Source organism: Denticeps clupeoides, chromosome 2, assembly GCF_900700375.1.
Source record: "Denticeps clupeoides chromosome 2, fDenClu1.1, whole genome shotgun sequence".
NCBI classification, from domain to species: Eukaryota; Metazoa; Chordata; class Actinopteri; order Clupeiformes; family Denticipitidae; genus Denticeps; species Denticeps clupeoides.
In genome coordinates, this window is record NC_041708.1 from 18,633,664 (window position 1) to 18,655,048 (window position 21,385).

The window sequence follows — 21,385 nt, forward strand, 5'->3', positions numbered from 1 at the left end:
CAGAGGCTACCATGAGCTTTATCTTCACATGTCCATAAAATTGGTCTTTATCTATCCTGGGTTAGAATGCTCCAATGCTCCATACTGTTTACGCCCTCTCCAGTTATGTTCTCTTTTTCCATGCTGATTCCTGGACAATCCAGCTCGGATCAGTGGAACAAATCACATATCACACTGATTTAACATGGGACTCCCCTTTCCCCTTCTCTTTGCCAGGCTTGAACCTTTTGCCATAGCTCACGGGTTGCCAGGTACGGCTCTTGTCCCCGCTCCCTAATGCCCGACTCTGCCCACCGCCATAGTTCCAGGTCCATACAGGTCATACAGTTCTGGCCACATCTGCGTTGTGAAGGCCGTCTCCTCCTCTCTCTCTTTTCCTCCGCCTCACTCTCTTCTCTCTGTGTCTCCTTTTCTGTCCCTCTCTCTCCCTCTCTTGGGTACCCATGACCCTGTTGTTCGTTCGCTGATTGTCTTACTTTGGACTGTGCTGGATATGTTTTGACCCAATCATCCTGCTTCCAACACAGAAGAAATGACTTTCGAGTTTCTGCGGAAAAAAGCCAGCCCATGACACGTCTTATTGCCACCACGTAACAATGTTATTGCCTTCACGTGTCAGCGGGTTTTTACTTTAGTCATACATTTCAGCAGTGCTTGTCAGTATCACATTTTCACAAATTTGAAATATTTAGACACATTATGCTCACATTATCAACGCAAGCACACTGACAACCTATTAATAGCCTGATTATTCAGACCCCAGTGGCTGCATCTTGCAACCCTCGCATGGTACTCAATAGGCAACGTGTCAGCACATTTGCATAGCCATGAATGAATCAGCACATCTTCAGCATTGCTTACTTAGATCCTAATCATTAAAGGATTAGATATTAGTTCACCCAAGGGTCCATTATGGCTACACGATGTGGATCCTTGAGACAGGATGCGTTTATAATAAAGTTCGCAGATGGACACCCCCCCCAAAGTGCACTTCTGATTTCAAGAGTTGAAAGAGCTGCTAATTTATATGCAATGGAGGTCTCATACCTGGGGCTACCACACCAGATAAGATCAGGAAGGGATACCTACTACACAATAAAAAAAAATATATATATATATATATATAAAATTTATAATTCACATTCCGTAACAGTTTCTAAAATGGCTTTAGAGAGAAAAAGAATCAATATTTTCAGAAAAGAAGAGCAGAGCTCAATAACTGACTCATTCATTCAGTGAGAATTTAATGCAGGAAGAGTTATGATGATTAATAACCCAAAGCTAATATTGATTGGGATTAAGGCTCTACAGGTGACAGTCAGCACAGTCGTGATGATGGGGAACCCTTTTCCAGAGCATTGGCGCCTCTTCTCTAAGCAGATGTCAGTAAAGCCCAAGAGCAAACCGATTTGTTCTTTTTGGTTAAGCAGGTGGTTGTCTTAATCTTACCACAAACTGTATGTATGAGGTATGAATATCTGGGTGGTTACCACATAAACTCTCTACCTCTCACTCACTATTCATTACTGCCTCGGACTGTGGGAAGAAAACAGGAATGCAGAGCCAAAACAAATCTACACACACCCGCAGCCCATATTTGAACTCACAACCATGGGGGCGTAAAACTGGTGTGCCATTGTGAAGAAACTATAAAAAGGCAACAAATCTTAACACGACTATCATAAATTCTGGCATATAAGCCTCTGCTTTTTTCACATGCTTCGAGAACTGCAGCTAATTTACGGCTTCCTGCTGCCAACACATTTAACCTCGTCATATCAGACCAATGAAATTACCGAACAGGTCAAGGATGACCAATGAAACTGTTTCGGCAAACTCACTGACACTTAATTCTTCAGATCAGCCATTTTGCGCTTTGTGTACAGACCCACGTCATGGAAAAGGCAAAGAAATGTATATGATGCGACTGACAAGCGAAAAGAGTTTAATCTGGCGGTCGAAGAAGGAGTGCACAGGAGGAGGATAGCGATAGCGAGGAGTGACTTTTCTTTTCCTGTACGAGGCCAGTTTCATTCTGATACTGAAGGCGGCAACTTCAGTTACTGTTCTGAAAAAAAGCATTTGCAGTATGTATGTAGTTGTGGATATTAATGGCATTTATTCAATAAAAAAAAGCATATAGACATTTACATTTACAGCATTTATCAGACGCCCTTATCCAGAGCGACTTACAATTAGTAGTTACAGGGACAGTCCCCCCTGGAGCAACTTAGGGTTAAGTGTCTTGCTCAGGGACACAATGGTAGTAATAAGTGGGATTCGAACCCAGGTCTTCTGGTTCATAGGTGAGTGTGTTACCCACTAGGCTACTACCACCCTATAGACAAATGTGACTTATTTATGTGCAATTTTTTTATTCTTTTAAAAATTTGTAGATGCAGCCTATATCAAGGTGCGCTTTATAGTTCGGAATTTACGGTAGTCCTAATGTCCCATACTCCAGCTCCCTGCTGTCAGATGACAGATAAAGGAAACCTTACTGCTTGGAGGAGTTTAAGAACCTACAATAAATATGTCATATGTCAACTCATTTGCAAGCCACTTTTTATTTACTTTTCGGCACTACGGCATGGCACTTTATGGCAAAGTGATGAACTGCTATTGTCTAATGCAGTTCGACGAATTCTTGCTCCTCCCTGCAACCTATAAACAACTGATTAATTCAGTGTTAAAATGCATTTGCATGGTCACATACCCTGCCATACCCTGATATCCATTTTAAGGGAATTTCCTCTTCTACAAAAGCTGCACAAATGGCAAAAAGATGCTTTTGGAGTAATCAATCTATGAGTAATCAATCATGTATGCTTTTTACATACATAATTGTTGTGTAAATGGAAATGTCTATACACAAAATAGATTATAAAAAATCATCTTTGTACACTATACATCCTAACAGGCCAATCAATAAAATAATCAGTATTCCAATTAAATGAACAGTGTTAAAGGCAACAAATGACAGATAATGACTGGGGACACTAGGCATAGATACATAGACACAAGTAGGAATAGACACATAGACACCTCAAAATAAAGTTTTGCTCTCTTCTTTTTTTTGTTCATGCTCCTGGACCCAGACTGGTGCATGGGAACACATGGTTACCAAAGAGGACATTTGATGCGATTCGGTCTCCAGTCTTCACCCATCAACACGAGACAGGGGAGAGGGAGGGAGTAGGGAGTATTCACGTGATTTACAACGCTCAGTCTCCAGCTCAATATCTCCTGCTTTTTGCTGGTCATTCTGCTTGTGCTAGTAAATATTCATTAGGAACAGATCGGCCTGCAGCAGCGCTCTGGCTGTCTGGTGCTTCAGCAGCAGCTAAATCTATAGATTCCTGCCCTGTTTCAGACAGACAGCTGGTTAATAGCCCTGGCATGTTCCCAGGCACAGGGAAAGCGGGGAGAGGGCAGACGTTCAGAAGGAAACCTTTAGTTCAGTGTCTTCCGCCGTTCACCCACCACAGGGAAAAAAAAAAAAAAAAAACGATAATCGTGTAATATTTTTGGCTAACCTCCACTGCTCCGGATATATGAGTTTTTTTTTTTTCACAGGCGGCTGCACTTTGACCTGCCTGTTTTCCTGTTGTGCAGAGGGAGCTGCGGAACTCTGCTGCTGAGTCAGACGGGGTGCTCTGGGTGCTGATGCTACCCATGGCTCTTACTGCTCAAGCGAAACATCTGTTCATGAGCCTAGAAAGCACTGCCTCAGAAAATATTTACCAAGATGTGCTGCTGTTTGTTTCTAGTGTCGGTTTTTATCAGAATTGTGAAATTCTGATGGACACATGCAGCAAATTGCTAAAAAAAAAAAAAAATGCTTCTGAGTAATTATAAGCTATACTGGTTTTGGTTACCCTTTGGTCATCATGCCTTGATGTGTGAACAAAGTAAATACGACAAAGTCCACTTTCTATTCAGTTATGACATTTACTGGCCCACAGCAATACCAGTTCTGATTAAATGAGTGTAAATGAGCTCAAAGTGACCTTGACCTTTTTCCACCAGAGTGTAAATTGCTGAAGGCATTGCAGAATGGCATGGGAGGATGGTCAACACAAGGCCACGTGTGCTGCATGTCCCAGCACGTGGTTATGTGTGTGCTGTGTAGCTTTAGTAGAAAAGCAGTTATGAAGCTACCTCGGTCTGCAATGTGCCCAAGTAGGAAGAATTGTGCCATTTTGTGAACGGGTTAAAGACATTTCTCCATGGCAAGAAAACAGCTGACGTTATAAGCAGGTTAACCTGAGCAAACTGGCCCTTTCTCCCTACCTGCGATTGAGTTGGTGCTAAGTGCAGTGGTAATCAGCCGAGTGCATCATAACCCCTAGGCAGCAGACGCATGACTAGGTGGCCTTAAAAAGCAGGAGGAAGCATTGATTAAATATAGACATCTCCAAAAGCTTTTCCAGGGGGATATTCAGTGGCATTTCCAAAAGGAGCCCAGTATTTATTAGTCTGATGGCCACAAAATACCAGAGGCTTTGTGGCTTTTGACAAATACTCGGTGAAATAATGCAGTAAAAGGGAGGTTAAGGTGGGCAAAAATCCCCTTGATCTCAGAAAAAAATTTTATAAGGCTTGCCTGCTGCCGGAGGCAGCTTAGTTCCAGGGTGCCAAAGCTTTTGACTTTATAATTGTCTCCACACGACACCGTGAACTTTTCATGAGAGGCAGCACAAAGGCGAGATAAAGACAGCCAGCACATCAGAGAAGTGTTGGTGTCCGCTTCAACAGGTAGAATGCCACCGCAATCTGCTGCAGTGGCCTCCAGCTCGCGTTGTATTTCTGCTTGAAAACACAGATGTTGTGGACGATAGAACAAAAAGGATGCTTTCATTCCTGCCAGACATTATCAGCCTCCTCTTTTTTTTTCCTGACATACCATGCTCTTATTTGTGGTCTCTGATATTAGCATGGTGGAAGGTACTGATCATCTCCTGGCGACAGGCTTTTAAATCAGGTGAACTGCATTTGTTTCCAGTGAGGTGTGAAGCCATCATGAACCAATATAATCTGGACAGTGGAGAAATTCATGGGAGGTTCTACCAGAGGCTTTTAACCAACAGAACGCTGAAACAGGCAGATTGTTGCGCTCTGGAGAGAAGACAGTGCAGATGCCACCAGACTTTCACATGTATATGCATACACATAATTTTCTCTCTCTCTCACACACGCACACGCACACACACACACACACACACACACACACACACCCAAGCCTCCCAGTGCCCCATACTTAATTATCACTGCTCTGCTGTGTGCAGAAGGGAAATGACATTGATTTCTAACAAGTCGCAATTCAACTAGAGGAACCCTGGAGATGCAAAACCCTCACAGGAGCTTCATTGAGTTCCACAATTCTTTACATCTACCGAATCAGCTCATTCGTTTGTTAATTCAGGCTGTTTTCTCACTTTTGCTTGTCTGAACATGGGTGTGCTTAGCCCACCTTCAAATCACCACAATCAAATCAGATTATTTGAACCTTGTGCCTTTCTGTATGTTCTAGTGAGAATAAAGAAACATGTCATGCCATTTGTGCCTTGTACCCTCGATATATGTGACAGAAAGACTGAACATAATAGGAGACACAGTCGATTGCCTATGCGTGTACAATGAGCCATAAAAGTTGGTATTATCATTTTTATTTATTTTAAATGCTTCTTCATCCTTCTTAATTCTTATTTTTGTGTAAAAGAAAAGTGGTTCTCAGTCCAATATTTTAATTACAGGTATTCATGTTGAAGTAATATTCTGAGACAGTTACACAAAAGGGAGCCAAAATGGGAGCCACTCTATGTTCCTATATATAGCCAAATCCAGCTAAACAATAGCTCACATCTCCGTTTGTCACCAGGAATCCACCCAAACACTATCAATCATAAGTGCCTTTGCCTGTATCCTGCAGTGAGCCCTTGTTGCTCAATGCCCCATATCCCCAGCCCCCTCCAGATACCAGATGGTTGGTGTATGACTTACAGCAGCTTGGCATCAACCACCTTTCTCCGGCATGTTCATCTGTGGTACATCTGATCAATGGTATTGATTGGTTGCTGATGCTCTGACATAAAAACGATTGGCTTTGAGACTAAATAATTAAAACTGCATATTGTGCAGCTCTGTTGGATTCCGAACCGGTGCTGACTGTGTACTTGTCAGCAAAAATGTTGTTTATAGATACATTTTTATTAAGTGAAAATTCAGTTAGGTATTTTATACATCAGTTTCTCTTATTGAATGAAAATATTCGTCATTATCTTATTGAATCCCTGTCAAATATTCGTCATTACCAACAAGTATCCTGACCCAACAGTTCATGGTCTGTCCCACTCAAACCACCAAACTCTTCATGCACGATGGCCAGAGCGCCAAAGGTAACAATTCGCAAACTTTCACCCACCGCATTGTTTTGTTTGATTTTATTAACTGATTTTTTTTTTTTACTTTAACCTTACATTGCTTACATGGAGAATGTACATGAACCATGTCAGGTTCTTGTTCTGGTCAATTCATAATTTGTTTTTGTTTTGGGTTCCCTTGCTTATTGGAAGACATGATTTCATGGTGCAGTAAACATTGTAGCTATGATCTTGGAACTGTTTTGTCTTGGATCATTGTCAGTCTGGTTGTATTCTTCTCATCCTGTCTTCCTCCCTTTCCCTTATTGTGAACTTGATCTGAGAAGACGGTTTCAGATCCTCTGTAAAACAACAGGTAAACGTTTTAGAACACTCCGGTTTACAGATTTTTAAAAATTTTTTACACAGCTTGGGTAAGTGATAAAATGCCAGGGGGTAAAAAGGAAAGATTATCCAAACCTGAAAATGTAGATTTCAGGTAAAAAGAAATATTTTAACTATTTAAAACTGTTCTGCAGCAACTTAGGTTGATCTGACTTTGAATCTGGTTGAACCGATTCCTACCAGTGTACCAGTTTACACCCCACTGACAGTATAAAAGTAGTGCTGGAGCAGACTGTGGTACCATGTCCTGATGAGCAGAAATCAAACAGCATTGTACAGCAGAAAATAGTGTTTTGATATAAAAAAAATGACAAGAAAAAAAAAAAACTTAAATGTGTAGATCATTCCTACAGAGGTATTGTGAAGAAAGTCAGAGTGTCAGTCAGTACACTTTTTTCACCATCAAAAGGCAGGCAGATCTTCTACAACAGCACTGGGAAGAACCTTCTGAAGAATATTTGATGTCCACTGTAGAAAGAATGTGTTTTACACAAAAGTGGCTGCTTTAATGTTTAGAATAGATTTTGATTCATATTTTTTAACTTGCTTATTTGTTCTATGCTTTCCTTTCAGAGTAAAATTGAATTTCAGTTATAAACTTGAAATATTGGGGTGTAAAATCAGGATGGGGTGGAGAGTCAAGTCCAAAATTGTTACGCAATTAAAAATGTTAGGGAAAAATACATTTCAGCAGTTGAAAACAACTTTTCTGTCCTTACATCGCCTTAAATTGACATAAAATGCCTGTTATGAATTTCTGCATGGAATTTATTTTGACAATTGTGCCAACAAGTAAGCAAACTAAAGACTAAAAATAAAGGATGTTACATCCTATCTAGATCTTGGTAATTAGTGTGCCCTTCAAGTGTTCTTCACCGATGAGAACCTGTTACCTCACGTTAACCTTGAAGTGTGGATGAGGGTGGAGAGCAGCCTGCTGCTGTTAAACTCATAAATGTGATGAGAGCTAAGACACGCTGATGGAATTGCCTTCTGATTTAACTCTCACGCTGCTGTCATGTCAGAACTGTATGAGCAGTGTGTCTGGGCTCAACTGTCCAACTGCATGTGCTTTTTCATTCCAGTTTTGTATTGGCAAGTTGGATATAAAAGTGTTGTTTTCATTAGTTTTCTTGTCAGACTTTGATGTTGAGGGCATCATTTGATATTCGATTCCCAAATATTATATGCCCAAAACATTATAACATTATAATATATGCATGGCCATGTATTGCCCAGAGGACCACAACATTATAGAATTAATTTATTTGCACAACAAACAGCCATATACCTATATTCTCAATACATTTTCTTTCAATTTTAATTTTAACAAGGTTTCCTGATCAATATCCTCAGCTATGTTCTCAGATCAGCTACAGGCTCAAGAGCCAAGCTAGTGCTTCTGCACGATAGTTACAGAATCCAGAAACCGCAAAATAAATCAACTTCCGCGCTTCCCCCACCCAGGCCCCTATCATCAGGAGGCTCATATGCAGAGTTTTGAATTCTGTTTTTCTTTTTTATTTCTGCATTGCTTTCTGACAAAGACCTGAGAGACACAGATAAAGTGCTCTTTTTAGCAAGCACTTTTCGGTACCTGACAGTGGTGAAAGAAGCTCGAGTTGAGATTGTATACACGATGCAGAAGGAAGTTGCTGACAGAAATGTAAAGTGAGATCTATGACCTCATTGGCTGCTTGATCATTTGATGGATTGCAGATGGAGGTAGATGTTTTCATTGGAGGAGAGGTTAAGCAGCGTGGGGCAGGGAGAAGCAGCAGAGTGGGAAACATTTCCACAAATAATTATTCAGTTGGTTGAATTAGAAAAAGTGCGGAAAATTAACTGATGGGTGGATATATTCTGATTTTTACACTAACATTAATTATTAATTAGGAAATGTGCATTTATCAGTATTGGGTTTTAGTATGTCTTGGTATATTCATTGTGCTCACAAACGTTACCAAAGATTAGCAATTTACATGTGTATATATAATCATAGGGGCATGCGCATGACTAATTAAGACAAGGGTTTAATGACAAGATCATGACATAACATGGTAAAGAAACACATACCATGGACGATCACTGCACACATTCAGGTCATATTTCTTACATACAGGTGAGCCCAATCAGGGCATTCAGGGTACAAATGATTGTGGGCTCTAATGTGTTTTGTAAATGGTATGTTTGTGTGTCATGTGGTTGGTTGGCCCTAATAAAAAGGGATGGACTGCGGCACATAGCGTCACCCCAGTATAGATCAAGTGATTATTGAGTGAGTGAGTCAGGCAAAAACATACATTGGCTGGCCAAAACATTAAAATTCCAGCATATGATCGTATTGATACCATTGGACTTCACAAGACATGTGAAGGTGTCCTGTGATAGCTAAGATCCCAGACAGTAAATCCGTACAGTTGGTTTTTTTAAATAAATGTTTTTTGTTGAACAGAGATCTGAGGAAAAGTGAGAACAAGCCAATACATAGAATTTCAATGTTGTAGACATTTACCAATCAATGTAGCTATAATCTGACAAAGAACACTCTTTTTTCATCATATGAACAGTGACTCTGTGCACATCTAGCAGGGCTCAGGAATGGGGAAAACCAACGATGTCTGGCATATTTCTATTAAAGGCTTGTATGGTATGTTGACTGCTTCAGTATTTCTACCACTTTATTATTGACTCAGCATCCCCTAGCAAGCTTGCCTTACTTGCTCACCATGGTAACGGTCTCATCACCAGTCACTATGCAATGGTATTCTCTGGCTACCTCATTAGCATACAGCACATAAAATTCTATCACTTTTAATGTTTTTCAAGCAAAGTAAAGGTCTTATTAGCCATGAGTTCATGAATCATTCAGATTCCAAGGTAATTTCTGTCAAAAAAAGTATTTGATATTCAAAGCATCAGAAGGCTGACCTTCCAATAGACACAAAAACCAGACCATCAGTCTATGATCAAAATGACATTAGAACATCAAGCCAGTATGCTGCTTTTATAAAGTTTGTACATTTACAGCATTTGAAAAACACTCTTATCTAGAGTAATTTACATAACTGTCTATCACTGTTATCATTGTAATCTCACATTTGGTTCACTAGGACCTGATTTGCGAATAACATTAGTTTAATAAATCTGAACCCAACTCAGGGGTTATAAAATAAAATAAAGATTTTAAGTTTTAAAATCATTATTAACATTAGTGAAGATCCTGTTGAAGCTGCTTCCACTACCTTGGAGCCAAGACAGCCAAAAAGGAGAAAAGGCTTTTCCTAGAAGTGTCTGCGGTGTGAATGATCATTAGGTTTGGTCAAGGTTTATTTTATGGTTGCAACAGTATTATTAAGTAAAGGACAGACATTTTTTTTTATATGAAATTTTAATAAACCAATGTCTCATGACTTAAACATCCTAAACAACATCCTACTGGAGAACCTTTACAGATAGTGTGGCAAAAACAAATGCAGCAAGACCAGGAGAACAATGAGTTAAAGGAACCCTGACAAATTTACTTTTATATACAGTCGTGGCTAAAAGTTTTGAGAATGACAGAAGTCATTCTAATATGAATAGAAAAGTCCCTCGTTAACATGAAAATAAGTTTAATCCCAAAAAACATTAAAACAAGTGAGAGTGTTGAGAAGCAGAAGGCTGGAGATCATTCTGTCATGCTGATTGAGTTAGAATAGCAGACTGGATGCTTTAAAAGGTGATGCTTGAAATCATTGTTCTTCCTTTTAAGATTGCACCTAAATCAACTATTTATTGGATCATTAAAAACTTCAAGAAGGCTTCATGGTGCCCAAAAAATTCTTCAGGCAGGTGTGAGTACATCTGCATGCACAATGAGGCAAAGACTTATGGAGGATGGCCTGGTATCAAAGAAGCCACTTTTCTTCAAGAAACAGGACAGGATATTCTGCAAAATGTACAGGGATTGAACTGCTGAGGACTGGGGTAAAGATATTTTCTCTGGTAAAGCCCCTTTCTCGTTGTTTGGGGTATTTGGAAAAATTATTGTATGAAGAAGAAAAGGTGAGTGCTACCATCAGTCCTGTCTCATGCGAACAGTTAAGCATCCTGAGACCATTAATGTGGGGCTTCTTCTCATCAAAAGGTAGTGGGCTCACTCACAATTTTGCCTAAGAGCACAGCCATGAATAAAGAATGGTACAAAAACATCCTCATACAGCATCTTCTCCCAACCATCCAAGAACAAGTGAAGAACTGTTCTCTAGGAAACTCTGTTCTCGAGTAAACTCTCTGGACCTTAATCCAATTGAGAACTTGTGGTCAATCCTCCAGAGGCAGGTGGACAAAACAAAACCCCACAAATTCTGAAAAACACCAAGCACTGATTATGAAGGAATGCGTTTGGCCCAGAAGCTGTCTGACAGCATGCCACGGCAAATTGCAGAGGTCTAAAAAGGACTAACACTGCAAATATTGACTCATTCCATAAACTTGATGTAATTTTAAATAAAATCCTTTGAAACATATAAAATGCTTGTAATTATACTTTAATACACCACAGAAACTGACAAAATGATCAAAAACCGCTGAAGCATTTGTGTCATTCTCAAAACGTTTGGCCATGACTGTAGGTATCAATACTGTATCTGAAGTCTCTTTCCAAAATTCAGCTGGGGTGCAGAATTACAGCCACTTTTAGCCAGTCACACAATGAGATCTCCCCAGGATGCTCTGTTTTGGGGTGTGTAATGCTAATGAGGAGGATGAGTGGCCTATAGAAGTGAGCGGGTGATGGGTTAAATGCAGAGGACAAATTTCACTGTGTGCACCGTGTGCTGTGCTGCTGTGTATCACATGTGACAATCACTTCACTTTACCATTCACCAACCAAAATGCTTGCTGCAGACAGGAAGAGATGTTGGCGTTTTTTCAGAAAAAATAAAATTAACCCATTTTTTAACCCAGAGTCCCAGGTGACAGAACTAAAACAATACATTTTTGCTAATTTTTTCATCCATCACTGAGCAGCTCTAATGCTTTGCACATTTGGAACCATGACGGTTGGTGGAGTTAATGTTTTAGTGGAGGGGTGGGAAATTCTCTGGTGGAAAAAGCATGACAGACGGAAAGTAACATTTTCCCTTATGACGACCGTCTGAGCTGCCACTCTCTGAATGGCGAAACAGAATGGCCAAATCATGCTTTACACCTATCGCCATTTCTAGCCACTGCAGGACAATACACTGGCTATGGCAAAGGTGCGCAAACGATGGTCCATTGTCCACATCTGTCCTGTTTGTCTTTTTTGTTACGTCCCTCTGAATATTGGCATAGAATTGCGTAAAATAAAGTCATAATTACGACGGCTCTAATTTGAACTCGACCTGTAATGCCTGTTTTTTCACAAGGTACCGCATTATGCGCAGATGGAGCTGAAGGGTTTTTACTCTGACTTGCATGGTAAATATGTGCTAAGGTGATGCGTTATGACGAGCGAGAAATCTGCAAAAATGAGACTCTGGCAATTATGTTTTGGTTGCACCGGCAATGAAAGCAACATCTGGGGTGTGGGACACATTTGCAGACATGACAGCGGTAGCTGCTGAGACAGACAGTTCAGTGTAGCAGGATGAGCGAGGGCGTTCGTGCATGCAAGCACGGGAGGTAGAGGTACAGAGGACTGCACGGCAGCGGTGGCAGCACACGACGAATCAGGGAACTCAGTCTTTACTGTGGTTGGTTGGAGGCGGAGCTTGGCTGGCGATAGAATGGTCTCCGGGCAAGGGTCAGCATCAGTGAGGGCAGAGGTAGATTCAGGCAGGAAGGCGAAAACATTGAGGACTGATGGCAAACAGGTAAGGGCAATTCCATTGAGAGTAGTCATTTACGTTTACGTTTAAGGCACTTGGCAGATGCCCTTATCCACAGCGACTTACAACGTGCTTCCATGTTACCATCAGTAGTAGTATGTTTTAGTAGTAGTCGTACAAATAGCACTCGGCGTGAGGCGTTATCAGTCAGAACAAGGCTAGCAGCAACACAGGGACGAAAGCACAATGATGAGCAGGCGAATAGGAAGATGGCCACCGGATGTTTATGTCTGCTTCTGGGTGGCTGTCCACGCCGCAGTGGGTGGGGAGGTGGAGCGAGGGCCGTGACATTATTATAAAATCATAAATACAATAAAAAAAAAATGCTTCACCGTGGAGTCTGATGAACAGTTTCATTTCAAGAGTCCTGTGCCTAGGATAACTGTAATCAAACCCTAAACAGAAAACAGCAACGATTACTGAGTGAGTGAAACATTGGTAGGGTTACACATTGCTGTGTAATCGGTCTTGCTTTCAACAAGCAACACATTATGTTTTAGTGTTAATGGGGCATCAGGAATGAAATACAGCCATCTTCACACATTCGATTAATAAATTAAAATAAATATTTAAGAATGGACTCTGTGCCATGGTTTGCCTCATTAACAACGTTTTTTTTACATTATCTGTGTCTGCTATTTGGAGATGAGTGTGCCCAGCAGGCTGGAACTAATGTATGCTACACACGTTTGACACAACAAGAATTAATTTTTTACCTGCCATGCCATGGTTTGACATAAAGACCAGCCCCTGGCGTGCATCTCTTTGTACAAGTCAGCAGCCATGTCCCCCTGAGCACAACCGGTGCTAATAAATAATGCAGTCCTGAAGAATTGCTTTGATCTGTTTGTGTAATTTAGCTTTTAAGGCCATGTTCTTGTTAGGACAAACATATTTCAAGTGGAAGAATGGGTGCAGCCCATTTAAGGATTCTGCGCAGAACATCTTACTTAGAGCTTACTTTAGCGTCTGCTAAAACGAGCAGATGCAACTGCTGGCTGTTCACACCTTAACGTCTCTCCTTCCCTCATGAGAATCTCCGGCATTCATTCCTAATGTCACGGGGTGTGTAAATAATCCATAAATAAATCCATAGCAATGCTGCAGGTTCCAACGCTGCGTATTTGTTCTTTTTTCTGTCAGTAAATGTCATAATAAATGTCCACTGTCTCCCTTATCCAGCCACTGCTACCCCACCGCACTTGTCACCCCACTTGTCAAATTCAGATAGCGATGCAAACATAATATTAATCAAAACGAAAATAGCACCCTGCATCTCAGAGCATGTCAGCAACTGTAAGTCTTTTTGTGGGTATGATCACATCTAATAGAAGATGTTTTGGATTTTCTAAAGAAAAGTATAATTTTGTTTTTATTTCCATGTGGTTGTGTACATAGATAAACATAGAAAGTATTCTAGTTAGGTCAATGGAACGTATTCTAGACTGAGAGCCACACTGACAAAATGTATATAGAAAGGACACTGAAAGCAGATGTTATGTGATAGATATAATTGTGAAAAAGAGTTTGCATCATGTAGTTGTATCCCATTTTAGGCATAACATTATTTGTCTTTTCATCCTATTTCTTGTTAGCATTTAAAGCTATTGCACAATGAATCTTTGGATGGACGCTGAACCCCAGTCACAGCACTTCCTGACATGCTGGACCACCTGCAAGCGTTGTAACCGATCCACTGATGACGCCATAGCCCTAACACGCAACACTGCCCTATACCACTTGGAGAAGTGGGACACAGAATGTTGTTTGTAGATTACAGTTCAGTATTCAATAGCACTGTATTCTTGATACTAGGGTACAGGAAACTTCTGGACCTGTTAATAAGCAGGTCTCTGTGCAGCTCTCAGACAGACACCAGATCTCCTCATCCTTCGTGATTCTGAACACCGGCCCTCCTGAGTACAAAGTACTCTTCTGTACTCACTCTATACACAACTGCATAACCACTAACAGCTCTTACATCACCATGAAGTTTTCTGGAGGCACTATAGTGGTTGGTCTCATCACCAACTGCGATGAGACGGCATACAGGGAGGAAGTCACAAGCCTGAAACAGCAGTGCTGGGAGAATCACCTTATCCTCACTGTGCCTAGTGGACTTCAGGAAGAAGAAGGGAGAACACATACCCATCACCATAAACAATGCTGCTGTGGAAAGGGTGAGCAGCTTTCTTGGACCTTACTGGGACAGTCCCCACAGACAAAAGAGTGAAGGCCCAGCAGCATGTCTTCTGTGCTGTGCTTTTGAGAGCATCCTAACTGGAAGCATCATGGCATGCTAAGGAAAAAGAAACCGACAGTTTCTTCCATCAGACCATCAGACTGTTAATGTACATTGATGTATACACAACTATATATTTATGTATAGGTCTATTGGTAATGATTCTATATATAATTTATTTATTATATCTTTTTATTGTTTGTTGTAACATCACTGCTGTGTGCAGCTTTGCAGACAAGAATTTCACTCCCATGCACTGTCCCTGTATGTTAGTCATGTGATGTGACAATAAAAGTGATTTGATCTGATTTGGTGTTATGGCATAGACAAATATCTTGAGATTAAGAACCAGCTCAAAGATGCCCATCAGACTGTGTTGATGGAAAATATCTCATATTATCTCATAGCACCAAAACTGCCAAGCAGGACCAATTATTGTGTTTTCCATTTTATTCTGAAAGTGAAAGTGTAAGCTGTATAGCCATTACTCAGCACTGCCCACTCAAACAACTCCACACTCACCTGTCAATCAAATACAACTTCAGTCAGCGTGGTCTGAAAAAAGCATTCTGCCTGCACCTTCACCACCTAACAACCCATCAGCAGAGTCAGGAAGCTGCTTTTTCATCACGGCAGAGAGCAGCATTTAAATGCTGTGCTCTTAAATGTAATGGTCCCAAAGCTGTTATACTTGGCTTTAACACTTGAACCAGTCTCCAAGCCATTGTTGGACACATTTTATGTTGCATTTTACGGCTTGTTATAGTATAATTATATTCATTTAACCTAACCTTTATATTGCAATAATGGCAGATTAGAGTACTTTCAAGCATATATCTGTTGTTTCTCTGATTCTGGATCAATACAATTACCCTGGTTTAGGCCCAGCTATGCAGTCTTTTTATTGAAATAATATGGGAAGCGGAGGGGGTGTACAATTACCATGTTTACAGTGGACAAAATGCCAAAAAGCAATTTGTGACTCAAACTCATCAGTGTATCAGCTTTGCCAGTAGATCACCAACCACATATTGTTCTACAGGGCTTTATTCAAGCAGGAGCAAGAGCTGATGAATTAGCCACCAGCTCCAGTGGATCACAGTCAGGCTCCCGAAGCCACACAGTCGGTGTTTGTTGACTGGTGCTGAAAACAGACGATTGATTTCCCTGGTGCTGACGGGTCTTGGTGGTCGTCAGTCTCACTTCTGGAGCAGTAACGTGGGTGGGTGCTGACCTGCATCGTCACACCTTTCTCTGCCATAGAGAAACCTGGCTTTAGGAAAAATGACTGTATTGTTCTCAATGAAGATTAACAGTAAATGAATTTTAAAAATCTACAGTAAAAAAAAACTTTAATGATATGTATGTGTAATTGATAGCTTTTGGAAGTATAATTTGAATATATGTGGCAGTTAAACCCACAATGACCTGAAGGTTTCAGTCCAGCTCACCGACAACAGGGAACAAAGGTGAAACACTGTGATGCAGCCCAGATAAACAGGTTGCAGAGATCACATCAGACTCCACACCACCTGTAGGACTATCAGTGTGATTTGGAGAGGAGCAATGTGGTGGCAGAGTCCAGCCAACCTGACTACCAAAGAAAAAATTAAATGTGTATTGAAATGCATGTATTGGTCAAAATACTCTTCCCAGTGTGCAAGAGATTGCCACATAACGGCACTTCAGAATCTAACAGCAATACTGTTATAATCACTGTATACTGTACAGTTTATAGGTTTTAATAAAACGTGGTGGTGGAGTGGCAGCCATATACTCCCAGCCACATGAGTTTTCATATGATTCATTTTCATATGATTTTTTTTTTATTGGAGAAACTTTACTCAAAGTGTTTACTCAAAAAAAATTTATTTAGTAATATATTGTATTTAACATAATTCCATTTTATCTTCCCCTATAGAAACATGACACTAAAAACTATTGATTGGGATGTATAGCTATCACTGCATCATTTTAGGGTCAGTGGTCCTCCAGTTAGGATCGGACAGAAACATATGGCCTGTGCAGTTAATGGCTCTTAGTAGCAGTAGTTGTTTTTCAGATTTTATTGCAGGTTCCTGAGCAGATTTTTATCAGAGAACCAATAAAGAATTCCATTACTGTTTGATCTCCTCTAACACTCCTCTGAGATTGACAAAGCTAAAGGCAGCTAAATGGGTGGGTGTATGAATGCAGGCAATGCATGATAAAGAATGAGTGTGTGCTGTGAGTGCCTAGACCTTCCATCTCTCATTCATTGCCTGTTCTCATTTTGTCATGCAGTTTTTCCTCCTAACACCATCACTTATGATCACATATTAAGTTAAGATCACAGCACAGCTCAGTGCTGAAACCTCCCACAACCTCATATGTACATCTGTAATTCCACCCACACACAATGCATCCCTTACAGCAAGATTCCAGCTGTTATGATCCACACTAACATCTTGATTTAGATACATGGCTTACACAACACCCATATCATTACAGATACCACATCTATTATCACCAGCCACAGCACCTGTTTTGAAGATGCATGATAAAACCTTTGTCCATATAAATAGGTTTAAGTTTGTAAACCTTTGTATTCTAGATGGACAGAGGTTATAAAAACAGGAAAGTACAGATAAGCAGGCACTATTCAGCTACTTTCATTCAGAGGCTATGATAACAGAATTGTCATGATGGCTGGACATGGCAAGGAAGCAGGACGCATACGCACAACGTCATATGACAGAGGTTTAATACATAGCTGACAAGACAAGGGAACATCACCAGACAATGACCCGATGGCGACCAGACACAACAGGGCATTATACAACAGGTGAACATGATCAGAGAACATTACACAAGACTAACATGAAACTCCGGACCAGGAGTAACCCCTGCCAGACCGGATCATGACATTACCCCCCCTCTTTTGCTCGACTTCTGGCGTGCCATCAAATATGGTCCATGAAAGGGGGGAGGAAGTCCATAAGGATGAGTGGTGGCTTTCCTGCACTGGCAACTTGAGGCCCAGGCCAAAGCATGGCTCATCCTTGGGGAACCAGCATCCTGTCCGCCGTCTGCAGGCACCCGCCACTCCATCAGTCTCCATCTCGCCCCACTGCTCGCACCACTCCGCCACTCTCCTCATCTTGGTTATCGCCGGAACTGTGCGATGGGTCTCCTCGACCATGCGCAAATTCACCGGTACGCCCCACCTCCGGACTCGCCAGGGGCAACATGGACATGACAGATCCTCTCGACCCCACGGTACCTTTCGTAGGCCACCGAGAGTCTGTCACGCTTGGGGAAACGATAAAAACATGGCATGGATCTTGGCAGGGAACTGGCAATTACCGGAGGTGGGTAACTGGAATCCCGACTCGCCAGGGGGAACATGGACAGCGTGACAGATCTTCTCGACCCCACGGTAGCTTTCGTAGGCCGCCGAGAGTCTGTCATGCTTGGGGAAATGATAAAAACATGCCATGGATCTGTCGATTACCGGTGGTGCGTAGCCGTAATGGTGGGGGAAGTCCTTACATGGACTCTTGGAACACCACCAGACATGGGACTATGGGGCAGGCATCCTCGACAGTCCGGAAAAACCATCGGGCTGCTGCCTCCTCTGGCGAAAAACTACGCGGCGCAGGATAACGCTCTGTGGGGCGGCGAAATGCGCGGCCAATTTTGCGACGCCGTCCGCGTACGTTGTGTCGGCTCCCAGGGTCCTGAAGATCCGCTGCCCTTCCGTGCCCAGGTTATGGAGCAGCAAGGCTCGCAGACGCTGGTCTGGAGAATCCGCGAGGCCGACGGCCATGAGATAAGTCGAAAAGGATTCAAACCAGCGGTCCCAGGGCCCGCTCCATCCTCGTCGCCAAATGTTATGTTTGCTATTTGCGAATAACCACGCGGACTCTCGACACGCGGTCTGCTTCTTTTCTCTTTTATTTCCGTATACCCAGAATCCCTTACAGCAACACCCACAAGCTGGAACACACACAAAACGCACACTGCCCATGTGCATATGTAACACTTGTACCAAGAATTGTGCCCACAAAGCTAAAAACAACTAAACACACTGTTTCCATCATTTACAGACTACCACTCAAAATTGAAAAATGTGTCCAATCAATAAACCCAATTAGTAAACAGTATATGAGCCTAGTCAAATGCAAATGGAATGCATTTGCATAGGGTGGTAGTGGCCTAGTGGGTAACACACTCGCCTATGAACCAGAAGACCCAGGTTCAAATCCCACTTACTACCATTGTGTCCCTGAGCAAGACACTTAACCTTAAGTTGCTCCAGGGGGACTGTCCCTGTAACTACTGATTGTAAGTCGCTCTGGATAAGGGCGTCTGATAAATGCTGTAAATGTAAATGTAAATGTAAATGAATGAGTGGATCCAACAATTAAGATCCAAGAAGAAGACCTGTGATTTTCAATGCCATTCGAGCGACTGTCATAGATCATGTTCTGGTGCATGGCTATGAGAAACAAGGGAACATGTACAACCAAACCTAAGCAGGTTCTCAGTGACTACTATAATCCAGACTTTCACTGAAGAAAACAGGTAAAAAGTATATTTGTCTCAGTAATTTTTCCATGGTACTGAATAACATTAACTGAATAAAATTAGTTATGCCACCCTGTGGTATACTCAGAGGATGTCAACATGAGGTTCTTTTCCATTTTCCCCAAAAAGTAATATCAAAATGCAAATATTTACAGGTGAAAAAATATAAACAACATATAAAGGGTTTTAATCACCCATGCCAAATAGGCATCAGCAACCCAAATTTACTGAATACAGTTATGATCTGGCCACAGCACATACATCACAAACACTGTTAGTCCTGGCCAAGCAGCGGGGGAATGGCAGTAAGCAGTGGGATGGCAGTAAGCCAGTTATAAACCAGAGGTGCCCGGTGGAAAATTATATTGTCCCAAATGAGAACATACCTGAGCATCTCTGGGCCTTCTATCTCATCTGGTGGAATGAATGTGTTGTGTAGGATTTCCAGAAATGTGATAATATAGGCAGTGTTGTAGGGGCTAAGGGTAGCATGGTGATGGATTACACCATGGTTGATAATTGCTGCATACATTGTGATGTTCCCACCACTCTGGCCAGGGACTTCATCAATGGCATGCTGACCAATGACATTCCTTCCTCTACCTTTATCTTTTTGTGAGGCTGAATCAAAACTCATTAATGAAAATTAACTGGTGCTCCACTGCTGCTATCTCTAGTTCTGAAACACACATGACACGTAATATAGACTTGGAGTGGGCACTGTTGTGAAGTACCAAAATATGTATACTGTGATTTATGCAGTGTTGAGAGTATGCATCAATTGTGGGAATGTATGGAACCTATTTACAAAGTATGCAAAGTAGGGCAGCTGACGTTACACTTCTGATTATCAGCGTTCCTTTTCTTCATGAAAAAATGTGACAAATGGAGAATATTGCGTGTAGTGTTTTGTTCTCGTGTCACTCCCAAAGCCTGTCAATACTCACACAATGTTTTAATCCATTACACACGACTGTAAGAAACTCAAAACAATTGTCAGAGTGATTTATTTTATTCAGAAATATAGAGCAACTGTAATCATCTCTCCATCTGGCTGGATTACATTTACATTTAAGGCATTTAGCAGACGCCCTTACCCAGAGTGGCTTACAATGTGCTTCCATGTTACCATTGATGAAGTGTTGAATAACTATGAATACAATATTTTTATTCACTGTGTTGTAGTTTCTATACACAAGTCAGACTAAAATAAGGTTACAAGTTAATCTAAATATTCTCTAAAGAGGAAGGTCTTGAGCTTCTGTTTGAAAGTGCTCTGTGACTTTGCTGTTCTGACCTCAAGGGGAAGTTCCTTCCACCGCCGAGGGACCAAGACAGAGAAAAGTCTAGATGAGTGTCTTCCTTTTACCTTCAGAGATAGAGGGACCAGGCGAGCTGTACTACAATTTGGAAGCAGCATTGTAGATCTGAGGGAAGAAAAGAGAAGATGAGTTGTGTGAGCGAACCAGCATAGCAATGGTAGGATTATCCAAGTGAGGATATTACCTCACCAAATGATCTCATGTAGAAGAAGAAACAGAGAGGACCTAGTACTGAGCCTTGAGGGACACCAATGGAGAGTCTATGTGAGGCAGAGGTTGATCCTTTCCAAGTCCCTTGGTAAGATCGCTCATCAAGGTAGGAAGCAAATCACTGCCATGCTGAGCCCCGAATTCCAAGCCTCTTCAGGATAGTTAACCAAAAGACTCTCTTGTCTGTGTCAAATGCTGCAGAGAGGTTGAGAAGAATAAGTACAGATGACAGTTTTGCTAATCTGACCGCATGTAGCTTTTCAGAAACAACCAGAAGGGCCGTCTCAGTAGAATGAGCTGTTCTGAAGCCAGATTGGTTAGGATCCTGGAGGTTGTTCACAGCGCTCTTAGATTTTAGAAAGAGATGAGAGGAGGGAAACTGGTTGGTAATTGTTGACATCTATAGGATCAGTGGTGGGT